Source organism: Clytia hemisphaerica, unplaced genomic scaffold, assembly GCF_902728285.1.
Source record: "Clytia hemisphaerica strain Z4C2 unplaced genomic scaffold, Clytia hemisphaerica genome assembly, whole genome shotgun sequence".
In the NCBI taxonomy this organism is placed as follows: Eukaryota; Metazoa; Cnidaria; class Hydrozoa; order Leptothecata; family Clytiidae; genus Clytia; species Clytia hemisphaerica.
In genome coordinates this window covers 2,067,707-2,073,215 of record NW_027103414.1, presented here as the reverse complement: position 1 = coordinate 2,073,215, position 5,509 = coordinate 2,067,707, and the positions used below count along the sequence as shown (strand labels likewise).

Below are 5,509 nucleotides of genomic sequence, written 5' to 3'. Positions count from 1 at the left end.
TTTTTCGTTTTTAAGGATGTTTATATTCAGCATTTGAGAAAATACAAATGTTAAATATAAATTATATGTACGGATTTTTTATAAATAAGATGTGTATCAGGGGCATAATAAACCTTAAGTGCGTCAATACATCTATCAACCTGGATGAAAGAGAAATGGAGTCGAGTTTCCTAATAAAATATAATTTCGTCAACTCCAACCTGAAATCCTTTTGGTGGCAAGATTTATAGGTGAATTTCATCTTCTTGTGACGTGTGACTTTAATACAATTCGAAATAAATAATAATTGTTAGAACAAAATAATTTAATTCTAAGAGTCTATGCATCAAATTCCATTACAGTAATTCATTTAGAAATTATGTGGATCGTGGAAAAGACTTTTGCCAGATTTGGCACTCTTGATAACTTCATCTTGCATTGCTGGTACAATACCTTCCAAGAAAGCTTTCTCCAGTAAAGCTTCTGCGTCTTCAACTTGCGGATATTCTTTACCAGCCCATTTCAAAAAGATGGAAAACTCATCCCAAGAGATGACATCATCATCAACAACATTAATAGCTTGAAGTGCTTGTTGAGTTTGCGTACATCTGTAACAACCGAAGTATTCGTTCATGAAGGCGTTATAGAAATTATCGAATGTGATGTTTCCATCTAAATTGCCGTCTGAAGAATCCCACAACTTCCAAAGGTCGTGAATCTCTTCGATCAGCTCTTGGATATGCAACGATTGGACTTCATACTAGAAATTAAAAAGATTTTTTAGTAGGAATTGCACTTGGTGTCTGATTATGTTACAACGACGACGTGTTTTGTCTTGTCATATATGGTTGTTGTTGCATACGGTTTGTTTACAAATTTCGAAAGTACTTTTATGTCCCTTTAAAGAATAGGCCTTTTCATAAATCATTTTGAGTTCAACGACTACCTTTATTTGTCACCATTACCAAGGTGATTAAAACTTTCGAGAGTTAAGGTGTTATTTTTGTATATTAAATAAACTTCTTCGGACTCATCTGAGAAACAATTACCATAGTAACATTTTGAAAACGAGGTAAGCATTGCACGTGATGTAATTTATGAAAAGTTTTTTATGTCGTGCCTCAATGACTCAATTAATACACCCCTAGTGGGGATAATATTCTATTGTTCCAAGGTTAAAAATCCAGTGGGGATGGTTTCAGAGTACAATTTATAAACATTGAATTTCGAATGGGGATGAAATCAAAGTCTTTTTTCCAGTGCGGCTGGAGTCCCAGTCTCGAGTCTTGTGACACAGGGGTGTATTAAAACGAAGTCAATTCTATAAAGTGTGTAAAGAATTGACGAATAGTAAAAATAAACAAACCTCTTGAAGTGCTTTCAACATTGCTGGAGTCTTTTTACCTCCAGCTTTATCAAACAATGTGATTAATCCAATAGGACTGTGGTATTCCTCTTTCTTGTTGTTCTTGTAATCATCCAACATTTGCTGTTTCATCAGCTCCGCTCTTGCTTCAGTGAAATTAGGATCCTCGCCAAACAAACGGGTCAATCTATTGTGTAAAATGAAAGAATAATATTTACAATGATTATATTTTCTCCGGCATCTGAAACTCTAAGTATGGTCGTGGTAGTAAAAGCTGGTTTTGAGAATACCTCAGTATATACTTTTCAAACATAGTTGTACATACTGATGGGGGGCAAACCTTATAATAGTACTTCTCTTGCCCAGATATTCATGCCTCTGTCCGATGGTATCAATCGTTTTCGTTTAATTCAACTTTAAATTTTTGCATTTTTTAGGGTGGGTGGTTTGAAAACGAAAATGTACAAAAGAATTATTAAAAAATATGATTTTGCTCATCATCTTTAGAGTCATTTGCGAGAGACTTTTAACAAAGTGAAAAGAATGATTACAAACCTGGTAACAATCATATCATTTGATGCAAGTGTGGTAATTCGCATTGTTTTGGTGATATCGAAAAACTCGGCAAGGTCCATATTACCAAATCCGCCCACATTACCGCCCATTCCACTGAGACCAAAGACTTGATCAACAGCTCTAGCACCATAAACTGGTGTTTTTGGATGGGCGGGTTTGCCCGATACAACCTGAAAAAAGAGGGGTGATTCTCATTGTCAGTGACTGTACTATATGTCTTCTTGAAAAGATTGAATTTGAAGTTTTAAAATCGGAAATAGAATGGCTGTTTGCCTCTGTTGTTGACAATTTTTTCCCATCGTTTGAGAAGTAAATGGCTTTGGCTTATGAAAATAAGTGAATCGTTTCTAATACCCGAAGTACTTTTCGTTCAGTTATAATTACCATGTAATTGTTTTAACAATGAGAGAAAATTCTGACAAAAAAGTATTCATACAGGGATGTCAAAAGGAAGATTTTATAAATACCTGGGTGATATTCTGAGCAGCTTTTCTTATATATTTGCAGTTATAACGCTCTTGAACTTTGGTGTTTCCAAGTCGAATGAGATTCATAATTGTTAATGCTGACGAAGCATGTCCAAGAGCGGCTCCTTCCTCGGATACAGAGCACCAAATCCCTGTAGCACCATTTGCAAGACATTCTAAGTTACCAGCATTGTGTAGACCCCATTGCTGATGAATGTGGACCAAGAAATGACCGGTGTATCCATTTCCTTTCATCAGATCGGTGACTGTCTTGGTCATGTTTCGTAGTTGTTCAGGAAAGTATTGACCAGTCGGTTCCTCAGTAAGGATAGCAAATATTTGAGGACGATGTCGAGATAGGAAATCAACTGTCTCCAAGACTAGATCAAGGAGTTTTGGATTAATGATGGCAGCTGGGAGATCACGTAAATTGATTAAAATCCTACCTGGGGACTTTAGATTCTCACGAATCCATTGGAATCTTTCTAGGAAGAGTTGGCATCTCTTCTCATGGGTGAATTGACTTTCAGGTGCTAGATTTGCCAAGTCAACCTCCATAATCACATTGGGGACACCAAGCTCTTTACATTTTTGTAATCCGATCGGGATACCGGGAACAGGTAAATGTGTTTTCTTGTCACAACTGTCATAAAATTCGGAGAAGGCATACTTGTTGGTCATATCTTCCCCACTCTTGATGAGATGCGTGATAAATTCATCGTCGACTCTACGCAAGTGTGAAAATGCTCCAACGATGTTATGCTGGAAACCAAGCTCCTTTGTCTGTAGTATAAAATATATAGATTCAAATTTGTTTCTTAAATAGCTTTAATCCGAATGGATGATTGAAAGGAAAGAAAATAGGTTTTGATCAAATTTATATAGTTCTTGAGGCTTTTAGGAAATCTAAAAAGTTTATTTACATACAATTCAATAGCATCATAAGCGGATGATCAAAGTAAACGGTAACCACACACACTTAGTCACAAAAAATATAGACCAGGCACGCTTTTCTTTCCGATATTTTTGATAGAAATTGTAAAACAAGCCCAAAAAATGGACCACAATGATTCTGAAAACTCCTGCTTTTCGACGACTTTTATTCAACTCTTACTGAAGTTTCCCTCACCTCATTCAAAATGCTGTATTTATTTTCCAGTGTGTGTCCACGAAGAGCACAGTGGACTCACGGATAGAGTTATCGATGACGAATAGATCTATATTTTTCAATTTCTCAAATCTCGGTTTGATTTCATTGTTGAGTCTCATATATTGTTCTTTTGCATCGGGAATATCTGCCATGTTGGTTATGTTTTTTATCTAGAAGACCTAGAAAAAAAATTAAGATCAAATTCTCGAAAACGGGTACACCCCTGTATCACTGACATGGATGATATAGTCATATCATTTTATAGTAGATCCAAGTTAAATCGCAAATCTGACAGCTGCATGCAAGATAAGCCGAATTTTTCTGTATTTCGATTCTTTGTAGTCCCAAGAAACAAAGGAGATGCCTCTTGTTTCTTGATAGTTAAACAAAAATGACAGTTATAACATTTCATTGTACACAAACGAAGAAGTTTTTAATCAACATTTTGACATCTCACCTGCTTTTTACAAGTTTTTATCTATCGTAAATCCGACACTACTTTTTATACAGAACTAGATAATCTTTTAGTACTCTCTAGGGCCCTCTAGGCAATATACTAAACTGTTACACTTATGATAAACAATGGACGCGTTTACACATGCTTGTCATTAGTAATTGCTTGTAGTATTCCTTTTATTTGAGATTTAAGGTTTTGAACATGAGGGAATCACGTTTTGCGTAATCACACTAAAAAGATAATTCCTTTAAAAGTTATTTAGCGAAAAATACAATGGAAAAGCTATTAAAATTGAGTCTCTTATGATCAAATTCCAAATTACGGCAAATGTAAACACGCGCACACTTTCGATAGAATAAATTTGCAGATTTGTTCTAACACTTTCTAACCAAAATTGAAAAATTTCCGCCAACCGTCATAAATGAATTACCACAAAATCTAAATTATTTCGTACACTTTCCTTACAGATATTTGCTTATTTAATGGCAATATTTGACCAAAAAAACTTTATCCACCCATTAAAACTTCAACCGAATTTAATTTTTTCCACCCATATCCGTCAAATTAATTTACCTCCGAAAAAATCTATTTTAGCCAATCTAAGTAATAAGGAAAGACAACAAGTTTTATTTTATTTTCAACAAAATCATTGCATGGGCTCTCTTAACCGAACCATTTGACAATCTCATTTATATCTCAATTTTTATCTCTATATTTAAGGTCGTTGTCCACTTAGCTTATTTGGTCGCCCAACAACGTACATGGCTCGAGCGATTTGGTCGCTGAGCGCTGTTATTCTTCCATTGAAAATAAAAAAAAGGTTGCGCGTAAAAAATTCAAAACAAACATAATGAAAACAAAGACACAGCCAGTATGTTTAACTTCTCGCTGATTGGCTTCTTCAGAAAGAATAATAGAAGAGAGGCTCTGCACACAAAGTTGAATTTTTTCAAATCGAGCCGTGTGAATTCTCCGGCGACACCAAAAAAAGTTAAGTGATCAACGACCTTGTAACCTTAACTTCTCTTTTAAAAAGGAAAATAAAGCTGAACGCCTGCGTTTGTTTATAAAATAAACCAATCATCATTTGCTGGAACAATATCCTGGTTATAAGTGTTCAAACTGTCAAGACCAGAATAGACAGGAAAGTTTTTAAAAGAAATATTCAGATTAGTAGGGGGCTTGAGAGTTTTTTTCCAACATATTTTGTTGATGAGCCTAAGCGAAACTTCAAAATCATTTTATGCGGGATGGGCTTGAAAATCAGTAAATTTTGGACCCTGTCAGATATCTTCAGAGCCTAAAAGAAGACTCTGACGAGCCGCACGTCCCCGTACCCAATTTTTCCTAACTAACCCCTCCCCCCCGGGACTTTTACCGAAGAGTATTACCTTTTACGAATTTTTCTCAAATTATACCCGGAAACTTTTCCTAACGAATGTTTCCCAAACAGATTTTATACTAACGGACATCTTTCCGACTGGATATTTCCTGGACAGAATATTTTGGTAGAA

The 5,509-nt window shown here is 35.4% G+C and overlaps 1 pseudogene across 1 annotated transcript; it reads right to left on the bottom strand.

Moving 5' to 3' along the window:
* On the bottom strand, positions 1 to 3,745 carry LOC136797584 (uncharacterized; annotated as a pseudogene). The gene is made up of 5 exons (XR_010845268.1): positions 3,518 to 3,745; positions 2,389 to 3,171; positions 1,901 to 2,091; positions 1,346 to 1,532; positions 1 to 739 (listed from the first exon to the last, which is right to left on the bottom strand). The product of XR_010845268.1 is annotated as an uncharacterized protein (transcript).
* Between the last annotated feature and the right edge of the window lie 1,764 nt (positions 3,746 to 5,509).